The 11,115-nt window shown below is 41.5% G+C and overlaps 1 protein-coding gene across 1 annotated transcript in view; it reads left to right on the top strand.

Moving 5' to 3' along the window:
- Nucleotides 1–2,575: 2,575 nt before the first annotated feature.
- The window catches only part of LOC134671170 (connectin-like), a 137,306-nt gene continuing 128,766 nt past the window's right edge, over nt 2,576–11,115 (top strand). The window contains exon 1 of the mRNA XM_063528947.1: nt 2,576–2,815. The gene's annotated coding sequence lies outside the window, so the exon portion shown is untranslated. The remainder of the gene's footprint in view (nt 2,816–11,115) is intronic.

Below are 11,115 nucleotides of genomic sequence, written 5' to 3'. Positions count from 1 at the left end.
ATGCGTCCTTCGTCGATGCGTTCAGTCGGAGATGGGTGTATCAACTGGCGTGGATATTTCCTCCGCCGGGTCTAATCCCGAGAGTTCTCGGTCACCTGAACGACGCGGAGGGTATGTACCTATTGATCGTGCCGAATTGGGAGAAGGTGTTTTGGCGCAGCGACCTGAAGAGCCGATCCCTGGCCCCTCCAATAGAAATTCGGGACCTGGAGAACCGGTTAGTAGACACGCAAACTCTGAGACCTCCAATCGATGTCAAGCGGATAGCTTTAGAAGTCTGGCTGATACAGGGTGGGCCGCATTGCTAGGAACGTGGAACGATAAGCAAAAGGATTTACTTGCAAGCGGTTGGCGAAAATCCTCGTTAGCTTCTTATAAGCCAGCGTGGCTAAGGTGGTGCAGGTGGTGTACTGCCCATAATGTCGCCAGAGACAATCCAGAACCGCAAGATTTGGCCAGATTTCTTACAGACTTACACTTAATAGAAAAGTTATCGCATAGTACGATTTGCCTACACAAATCTGTTGTTTCAACTTTTTGTCCCGTACGTTCAGGCCCACCGCTGAGCTCGCATATAGTTGTTCGCCAGGCTTTGAAAGCTATAGCTTTGAGTAGACCAATGTCTCGTAAGGAGAGTATATGGGATGTGAGAGATTTGTGTACTTATTTGGAGAATAACGAACCTTTACAAACCAGTTTATTTGAGGTGTCTAAGAGATGTGCGATTTTGTTATTGCTTTGTTCAGGGCGACGCGTACACGACCTGACGTTGTTGAGTATAAATGATTCCAGTTGTAAGATTGATTCTGACTGTATTATATTTTGGCCCGAATTCGGTTCCAAGACGGACAGTTCATCGCGCAGGCAATCTGGTTGGAAATTGTTAACGTGTGATTACAATAAAAATATAGATCCCGTTTATTGGATAAAATTATTAATTTCCTTGTCTCAGAACCGAAGAGGGAATATAAATAACCTATTTATTTCTATATGTGGTCCTGTAAAGCCAGCTTCACGAACCATCATTGGTGGATGGGTAAAGGCAGTCCTCAAAGACGCTAATATAAACAGTAGTGCGGGCAGTGTCCGTTCCGCAGTTGCTTCGTCAGGCTGGCTTGATAATCATAATATTAATGATATCTTAGAAAGAGGCAATTGGCAAAGTGCGACTACATTTCATAAGTTTTATAGAAAAACTGTTAGTACTCTTAATTCACATTCTAATCCTTTAGATAGATGTTTTGATACGATATAATACACGTATTCTAATCAATATTAATATAAGGTCATACCAATCAGGTGTTAGTGATTTTTATAGTAATACAATACAGGTTTATTTATAAATCTATCTAGTCTTTTATTCACATTGGCGATCTTTTGAATACTAACAATCCTTTCTCATCCAGCAGTCGATAACAAACACTTCTCAATTTGAAGGCTTGGAACAAGGTACAGTCAACTTAATAGACAAATTTTACCTAAAAATAAAATTTATATTAAGTTACTTACCTTGTTCCAAGCCTGATTTCATTGCTGCCTGCTGGCATTTTGTAAAATTTTAGATTTTATTTTATACTACACGATTAGTTTCATTCACATACGCATTTTATCATAATTATTATAATACTTATATTTCAGCAAGAGTAAGTATTATTTATTAAAGCTTTTATTTCAGCAGTAGGGTTTAGTCTTAAGCTTGTTTGTTCAGCTACGGGTATGTCAATGAAATACCGTGCTACCTATGTAAACAAAACAAGTACCTTCAGCAACTCTGAATACTGTGTTTGTTTACATAACAAAACTTCGCCACCTGTCTACCTACAGTGGCTATTTTGCCACCTGTCTATCTACAGTAGCTACCTACCGTCCACCGTCATACTATTGGACGGTAGGTCAAGATAATCAAATTGAGAGTCCAATGACCTGAGCATTGGCGCGCAGCCTGCCAGCTGGATTCGAAAAAGCATGGAAAAAACCCGTTATAAAAGCCGGTATTGCGCCTGACGTCATCGGAACTGTGGTGTTGCCAGTATGAAACGAATGTCGCCATCTCAATTTGAAGGCTTGGAACAAGGTAAGTAACTTAATATAAATTTTATTTTTAGGTAAAATTTGTCTAATAAAATCAAAATTTTTGAGTATGCAATAATAGGACTAACCAAAATATAACCAAAACATGAAAACAATATCATATACATATGGCAATTCAGGCAACATGGCCATAATATGGAAATTGATTGTTTAACGCCATCTATGCAAAAAGAGTAGCAACTCGTTACAAAATAAGCGAACGAGTACATAAAAAGAAATACTAAAAGTTGCAGCTATACCAACTAGATGGCGTATGCGTAGGTAAAGTATAATACGAACAATTTAAAGTGTTACAAATGGAATGCAATTGGTGAATGGTCCCATGTTTCTAAAATTTTCGATATAATAGCAAAATAGTGAATGAAACTCATGCAAAGCGACTAAATGAAATGTTTGCCTCGTCGTTCAGGCATGCGGTCCTGCATCGCTCACTATATTTGGCGGTGTTTTAGGCAAGGTAAACATTGGCGGGAACGCGAAGCGGCATTTCAAAAACGCCGGTTGCCGGATTCGTACGGAACTACGGACTACACATTAAACTGAGTAATCCGCGGAAAGTTCGAAATTTGAACAAGTGGCAGTCGAGTCAACAATGAATGAATAAAACCATACTACTATTCATAAAACCATAATGTAATATTGGACTGTGAAGTGTTGTAAACATTTTGTGACTTTTTGTGCTGCTGCTTAGGAGTGCAGTTTGCAAGTTGGATTCAAATTAGAGGTAAGAATTTTATTTTATTGTAGACAGTAGGAATACATTCAATTAATGCAATAAGTAGTTAATATGGTAAAGGACAAAAGGCATACGTATTTATACTTACCACAGTTTTTGGGTATCTAAGTAAAATTAACTGGAAATATAGGTAGTATTAAAAAAATTGGTGCGAAATTTTTTGTACAATTATAGTAGTGTACCCTATAATGGGCGTGGAACCAGTAATGGGACAAAAAACCACAAATCCTCTAAAATAAGTGTCTAAAAGTAGTTTATAAACACTGCCTGTATAATTTCATAAATAAGAGTCCTAGAGCTGTTTCAGTTTGAATTTTTATTAAATTTGGTTGTTTTTTAAGAAATTGGCGTCAACCCAAAAGTTGTCGTGTCACTAAAAAAAAATACCACTAAGTACGAATTCTTAACAACTTCGCTAAGAGAGGTGAGTTAATTTATTAAATTTTAATTAATGAATACTTGATGAAAACTAGAATGTGTTTTGTTAATTGCATTTACCATGAGATAACGTATACAACATACTATGTATATTGTGACTCCACAGATGTAAAAAAATAGTGGTATTTGGCCCAATCCCATTATAGGAGCTGTAAAACTGCATACCTCCTATAATGGGACAATTTACATAATGATCCTTGCCATGCCATCATTTCATATTTAAACAATACAGAAGTAAAATGTAGTTACGAAATATGTCAACCAGGAGGTATGCTCGGACTTAATATCGTTTTTCCAAACTTTCATTTAACTTGCCCTGTTAGTTAGTGTGGGTCAAATCTTGGTAGCCGAGTTTGAGCCACTTTCCGATTTCCGATTGAGTTGAAATTTTGTATTCGTAATTAAATATGCAAATCGGATGATAATGCAATATTATGATAACATGGACCAGATCTGATGATGACCTATTTCAATATTTTATACTGATAGAGCAGTGTCCATTACTGGGGGGCCCATTACTGGTTAAGTATGTGGAAACTCATTGCAGTATCTTTGATACAACACGCCTGAAACATGAAAGACGGATAGGACTTTCATCTTTTAATACGCTAAGCGGTCTACCGTATTACATGTATTAGGGAAATATCACAAATACTCCAAATTCCCTCTTGTCCCATGACTGGTGCTGTTACTATAATAGTTTAGGTACTTACCCTAATACCTACCTAAGCTTGGTAGGGTAGGCTATCACTGATCTGAGTTAATATTCGTTTGTAAGTCGCGAACGCGCTAATAGGTAATTAGGTAGGAAATAGGTACCTAGCTAATAAAAAACCAGAATCTTAACATTAAATATGTCTTCTTCCTCGCGTTATCCCGGCATTCTGCCACGGCTCATGGGAGCCTGGGGTCCGCTTGACGACTAATCCCATGATTTGACGTAGGCACTAGTTTTTACGAAAACGACTGCCATCTGACCTTCCAACCTAAAGGGGGAACTAGGCCTTATTGGGATTAGTCCGGTTTCCTCACGATGTTTTCCTTCACCGAAAAGCGACTGGTAAATAATCAAATGATATTTCGTACATAAGTTCCGAAAAACTCATTGGTACGAGCCGGGGTTTGAACCCGCGACCTCCGGATTGCAAGTCGCACGCTCTTACCGCTAGGCCACCAGCGCTTTTTTTATGTATAAGGTAATAATTATATAACAAAAAATAACAATCCTATGAGTAGCAGTGCCGTGCGGTACACAGGTACTTTATGCAACTTTGCCTCACTACGCTGTGGTCGCGTTATGGTACGGAACCCTTCGTGCGCGAGTCCGACTCGCACTTGCCCGGTTTTTTTCTCTGTCACTCTAATTACGCCTTCATTGGAGTAAAAGAGAAAGATCCCCGCAATTTGCGAATTTCGGTTTTCGCGGTAGCCCCTCTGAACCGAAACTTCGACCGAATATCTATTTTCGAACATAACAGCTTTTAGTTTCTGGGCGGCCGAAACGTTTGGTAGTTTTTTGTCAATAGGTGAACACGGTCACTGCAAAGCTTTTCTCAAGTCTGATGAGCTTCATCGGTTCTTTTTCGGAGCTTGGTTCAACTCTGTGTGAAATACATAAAAGGATGTCCAACCAATTGTTCAATCCAATCTTATTTTTATATTTCGAATGTCGCTTCAGATAGCGGCTCGGAGGCCAATTCAAACCTACTTACATTGTGACATCAAAATGACATATAGTAAATGATGTCAGTCGCGCGTGTAGGTATTTCATACATATTATTTGTAGAGCGTGTCACATATTTTTGCGGCCTTCGAAGAGTTACGGCCCGATTGAACTTTATAAGATATAATGTCAAATATTACGGCTATAGATACGATATGGATTCGATATGTGTCAAAAGTCACGTTCTTGTATGAAGAAACGTCACTTTGGAGACTGACATATCTAATCCATATCGTATCTAGCCGTAATATTTGACGTATCTTAGGGCCCCCCCCACATCTGGCGTCTTTCGAGCGTCGGCGTCTGTCGGCGTCGGTCCAGCGCTATGGAAAATGACGTCGCTGCGCAGTTCCGTCGACGCTGCGTCGACGTTGCGTCGACGTCGGCCATAGAATTGTAGACGCCGACGCTCGAAAGACGCCAGATGTGGGGGGGGCCCTTAAAGTTCGAATCCGGCGGTAAGTAACTGAGTAAGTCAGCTCTTTATTTGCATTAAATGTGGTAAAAAACGGTCTTAAAATTAACATATAAACATATTTACCTATGCAGGTGACTGTACTATAGTATGTATTAGTGAGAGCGAGACGCACGCGCAACTGACATCATTTTGATGTCACGATCTAAGTTTGAATCGGCCTCCCAGCTCCCAGCCTTTCTTCCGAGAAGAGTTTTGGGGTGATCACTATCAACGTATTTAATGGATGAGCGGGAACAATGGCCATTCATGAGCATCCGTTGTGAGACTGATAACATTATCCTACTTTTTCATAACTGTTATACTTGAGAGCCAGCCGCTTCCTTATCGAAGTTACGCTTTCATTTTAAAGGCGTGTGCACACCGGCTGCATGTGCGTGACGTGCACGTGCGCGTGCGGCGTTGTAGTATACATATCCTTATGAGAAACGGCACACCGCTTGCGTGACGTGTGCGTGTGCGGCTCCAACATTTTAGCGCACGCGCACGTGCACGTCACGCACACGCAAGCCGGTGTGCACAGGCCTTTAAACGACATGCTAGGCTAGCCGAAAGGGGACGATTGCTTTCTATAAGTACCTACAAACTTAGTTCCCATTCTCCTCTCTCAAAACTTTGCCCCCTTGTAAACCAAATAGAGGTATTGAGGTAGAGGTAGAGGTAATAGAGGTAGGTAGGGAGGTAGAGGTAGGTAGAGGCACAGAATAAGTAATAGTATTATCATAGTAGAGGTAGGAGGAGGCGGGTGAGTGACCCGTTTTTAATATACATATTTAATATACAAATAGAGGTAACTGAGGACCTATTAGTACCTATTCCTCTTTTGTATTTGTACCTTTACTTCTTAGAGCATTTAATAACCGGGGTCGCATTTAAGAGCTTACCTCTGCCAAAAACCTTGCACAAGTGTGCCAACTTTTATATGGACTATTTGTACGTTACGTACAGTCACCTGCAATAATATGTCACACAACGGAGGCCGCAAAAATATCTGACACGATCTTATTTGTAGAGCCAAAAGAGCGTGTCACATATTTTTGCGGCCTTCGAAGGGTATCATATTATTGCAGGTGATTGTACAAATCATGTCATCATAGCAATACATTTGACCTCTGTTTTGTTCAGAAAATGACAGCCAAGGCGTCTCCAGTTACTAAATGCTCTAAGCCAGCTATTCTCAAAGTGTGTTCCGCGGAACCCTAGGGTTCCGCAAAGCCTCTGTTGGGATTCCGCGAAAATATACTTGTAATAATAAGAAAAAAAAACAGCTCTTCTATAAGTATATCTGGTCCACAGTGATGAACGAAAATTTTTAATTTGGGGTTCCGTCAAATATTTCGCTTGCCGAAAGGGTTCCGTCACCAAAAAAGTTTGAGAACCGCCGCTCTAAGTTTTACTTACTTCGTTGTAAGCAGACCTTGTAGGTACCTACGTAAGTCTATTATCTACACTGACCTATAGCTACCAAGCTGTAATAGCTACTACAAAGTGAAGTAATCAGGTTGATCAAACACAGTTACGATCCACGGTACTTGTTGATTCTCGCGCCCTTGCTAAACGAATCGCGTCCTAATATTTGGTAAATTGGTGTTTAATGGGTGTTAAATACATAACGTTTTTAACGAAGTAAACGGTTCGTTATTTACTTCTTTTCGACTCTAAAGACGGTACCTATATGCTAACTCGGCATGGCAATTTCAATTCCAAAGTGTGCTATAAGTAAGTAAATATTCTTTATTGCACCAATAATTATAAATTTTACACACATGTAAAACTACAAAGAAATTTTAATGGAACAATAGAACCCGGTAACAACAGACGTTCTTACGCGCCGCGGCGGCGGCGGTCTGTGGTCTTAGAGGATATAACCAACGGAGACGCCATGTCTAAAATTTTCGGTACAAAATAGTCTGCCGTTTTTTGCGGGGGAGGGGCACATCAAATGTATAGGTACGTCATGTCAGATAAACGTCAGTCCATACATATGGTTGACATGTGGTTGATCATTGGCCGGCTATTTTCGACAGAGGGGAACGCCTGTTAATGGCGGCTCCATTGTTAATTACTCCGAGTCTGTGGTAATGTCATCGTTAAAATTTTGTGCTTTTACAATCATTGACAGTACTTGATATTGCCGACGTAATCGCGGGCACTCCTCAGTTATTTTTACTATAGAGAAGCCATAACAAACAATGAAATGGTCTCAATCACAACTTGTACCACGCGACCAAAACGTCATAAGCACCGCAAAATTCATGGCGCTTACGCGTTCATGTCGCGAGATTCACGCTCTGATTCTATGGTTTCATGTCGAAACAGCAACTCATGGCGCAAAATACTGGTTCTCTGTACCGGTTCTCAATATATAATAATTGTTCAACGTAGCAAAAAAATAGTATAGTAAATAGTATTTTCCTCTTCATTATCTGGAAAGCTTGAGAGCACTTTCCCGCTCCGACTTTTTGCAGGCTTATAGCATTTAGCGAATGAAACTGGCACGACTTTTAAGCTCACCCTGATTCGAACACTGCAAAATATCATTCATTCACAACTGAACGAGCGATACATTCGTTCCGTTCGTCCGCCGATAGGGTAATAACTTTTCCGTTAGCGCCCGAACGTCCAGAGGCGTATTCTGAATTGGCAAATTCAATACCAATATGGCGGGAATATTAGTAGTAATAACAGGGAAACGCACTAGGTCTTGAGTAAACGATTTATTCTTGGACTGAGTACACGACAATGCATAGACCGACGCTATCGTCCCTTTCGCGGGAAACCATCTTCCCAGAGTGTGGCGCAATGACATACGCTGTCAGTTAGGGCACGTTCAAAACCCCGCTAACAGATTCGGCCATCTGACCATAACCGTCGCCCACGACGGTTTCTTCCACCCGTGCCGCGCTGAACATCACCATCAGTCTCTTCGCAGCTCAGCTCAGCAGCGGGACTCACTAGCACTGTGAACCCATCAGATCAATTTGAATACATAGCCCCAAAAACGTTGCGTTTTGTTTCAAAAGGCTTTCCACCGATGTCAACAATAACTTTGTGTAGTTTAAGAAACTTTAACAGGTTATTATATTACTAAGTAAATTAATGTTCACATAAGATGTCTTATGTTATCAAAATAAAACAGACTTCCACAATTCACTTTACTGTTTGCATACTTTTAATAACTTTCCTTATTCAAATTCAAGACTGAATAATAAATGTCAGATATTGGGTGCGGAAACTATTTATATAGTCAATCGAATTTATCATGTCATCAAATTTAGATCCTTCTGATGAATGATGCATGACTAGCGTTGCTTGATCAACAGACCACAGAACAGAATAGGTAAGCACCACACTGCTCAATTAACGAAAATACGGAACGGGCTCACATCTGACGTCAGAGTTGTAGATGTAGATGATGCGTGCTCCACGCAGGGCCAGCACAGGAGATATTTATTACGCTCGCTCGGCTCGCTGGGCCTCAGCCGAATAACAAGCGCACGGCTCCACCTCCAGTCGTCCATGGCTGCCTCCAATGCAGCACATGATCTCCAATTCTATAATCCATATAATACTTGAAACGTTCCGTTTTACAACAAGGTACACTATGCCTTCAAAACAAACCATGTCTTTCGTAGACCAACCTAAACGGTGAAATATTAGGTATTACAATTTCGGCATTTGCACCTTCTTAACAGGCTGTAGAACATTTAAATATTTCACATTTCACAGTGATCTGATTTTAATTATGTCAATTTTGGATATCAAAACTTAAATTAATTCAAACATGATCATGGGTCATCTAACTTTAAGTACTTGTGTTTTATATTACATTTTGCCTTACCAGCATCAACTTTGTTACCATTCCTCGATGTTTATCTCAAGCCAAGCCATAGGCATGAGGGAGTTCGCAGACTTCATCACCGCACAACGAGTGCGAAAGGCGCCGTTATCCACGTCTCGCAAGTCTTGCACGTAGAGTAGACACCGAACATCTCCGCCCGAAAGCGCAGGCACCGCTAGAAGCGTCGCATAACAGGTATCACCGCCCAATGGCGTATGAAACAGGCGTCACCGCACACAGGCGTCGTGACTACAGGCGTCACCGCACACAGGCGTCGTGAGTACAGGTGTCACCGCACACAGGCGTCGTGACTACAGGCGTCACCGCACACAGGCGTCGTGACTACAGGTGTCACCGCATACAGGCGTCGTGACTACAGGTGCCACCGCACACAGGCGTCGTGACTACAGGTGTCACCGCACACAGGCGTCGTGACTACAGGCGTCACCGCAAGGAGCGTCATGACTACAGCCGTCACCGCACACAGGCGTCGTGACTACAGGCGTCACCGCACACAGGCGTCGTGACTACAGGCGTCACCGCAACAAGCGTCGTGACTACAGGCGTCACCGCACACAGGCGTCGTGACTACAGGCGTCACCGCACACAGGCGTCGTGACTACAGGCACCGCCACACAGAGGCGTCACGAAAACAGGATCATCGCACTGAGGCGTCGTAAGAACAGGTATAACCGCACATAGGCGTCGTTGAAACAAGCACCAGCGCACATAGGCGTCATTGAAACAGGCGTCACCGTAAGGAGCATCGTGACAACAGAGATCATCGCCCAACGGCGTGTGAAAACATACGTCACCGCAAGGAGCGTCGTGACAACAGACATCATCGCCCAACGGCGTGTGAAAACAGGATTACTTCATCCTCTTGCGAGTCTCACTGGTTTTGTAGACGGCTTCCTGTTCAGCTCATCTCATTGCCAACCGCTATCATGTCTTCGCGCTCAGGCCACCGAGTAGCCTCCTTCATCACATTCTGCCGCATCAGTCAAGTCAGCATTTCTCGCCGGCAGCAACTCGCCAAACTCATGACATACTTGCATATGTTCTTCTAAAAACATACTAAAGGCAGTAAATTGGTTCATGCAAACATGTAGCCACAATGACTTCTTACCACTCAACCATGTAACCATGTTACATTATATGCTTATTAGGTCTACTAATTTTTCTAAACACTCACTTTTAGCAACTTCCAATGTACAAAAACATTTATTCATACTTCAATTTAATTATTTTACTCAGTTTAACTTTGCATTCAAATTGTTTTACTTGACTAACATGTCAATCATAAACTCAGGATTACTCTAGCCACATAATCTCAGGGCTAGAACACTTAATAAACAAACACCTCATTATTATATTTTCTTAGGAAATATACAAATAGCAGATAATATTTTTTTCATGTGTATAGTACTACTCATGATGTACATTCTCCCTTACTCGTAACATAATTCAGGTAATAGACTTCACCATGATTTGTAAATTGTTTGTCATAATCAGACTATTGAGCACTCACCTACTCGTATATGGCTACCACCAGCCTCAACACCGACACACCAGCCCACACAAATCACCCGCCATACATCTCGCCTGCACTAATATCAGAGTACGAGCGAGATGCACAGAAAGCAAGTTACCCAAACGCGAGTGCCATTCTATTCTAGTGGTCAATTTTGCCCTTAGTTCACCTTGTGTATATTTTCCACAATAACCCTCGGCAGCACCATGCTTGTGTCAGTTGTATAGACCAATTTTCCATCACAAATACTATCTGTGAACATAATTAAGAACACACA

Source organism: Cydia fagiglandana, chromosome 15 (assembly GCF_963556715.1).
Source record: "Cydia fagiglandana chromosome 15, ilCydFagi1.1, whole genome shotgun sequence".
In the NCBI taxonomy this organism is placed as follows: domain Eukaryota; kingdom Metazoa; phylum Arthropoda; class Insecta; order Lepidoptera; family Tortricidae; genus Cydia; species Cydia fagiglandana.
The sequence above is the reverse complement of the archived record's forward strand: the minus strand, read 5'-3'. Positions and strand labels throughout refer to the sequence as shown.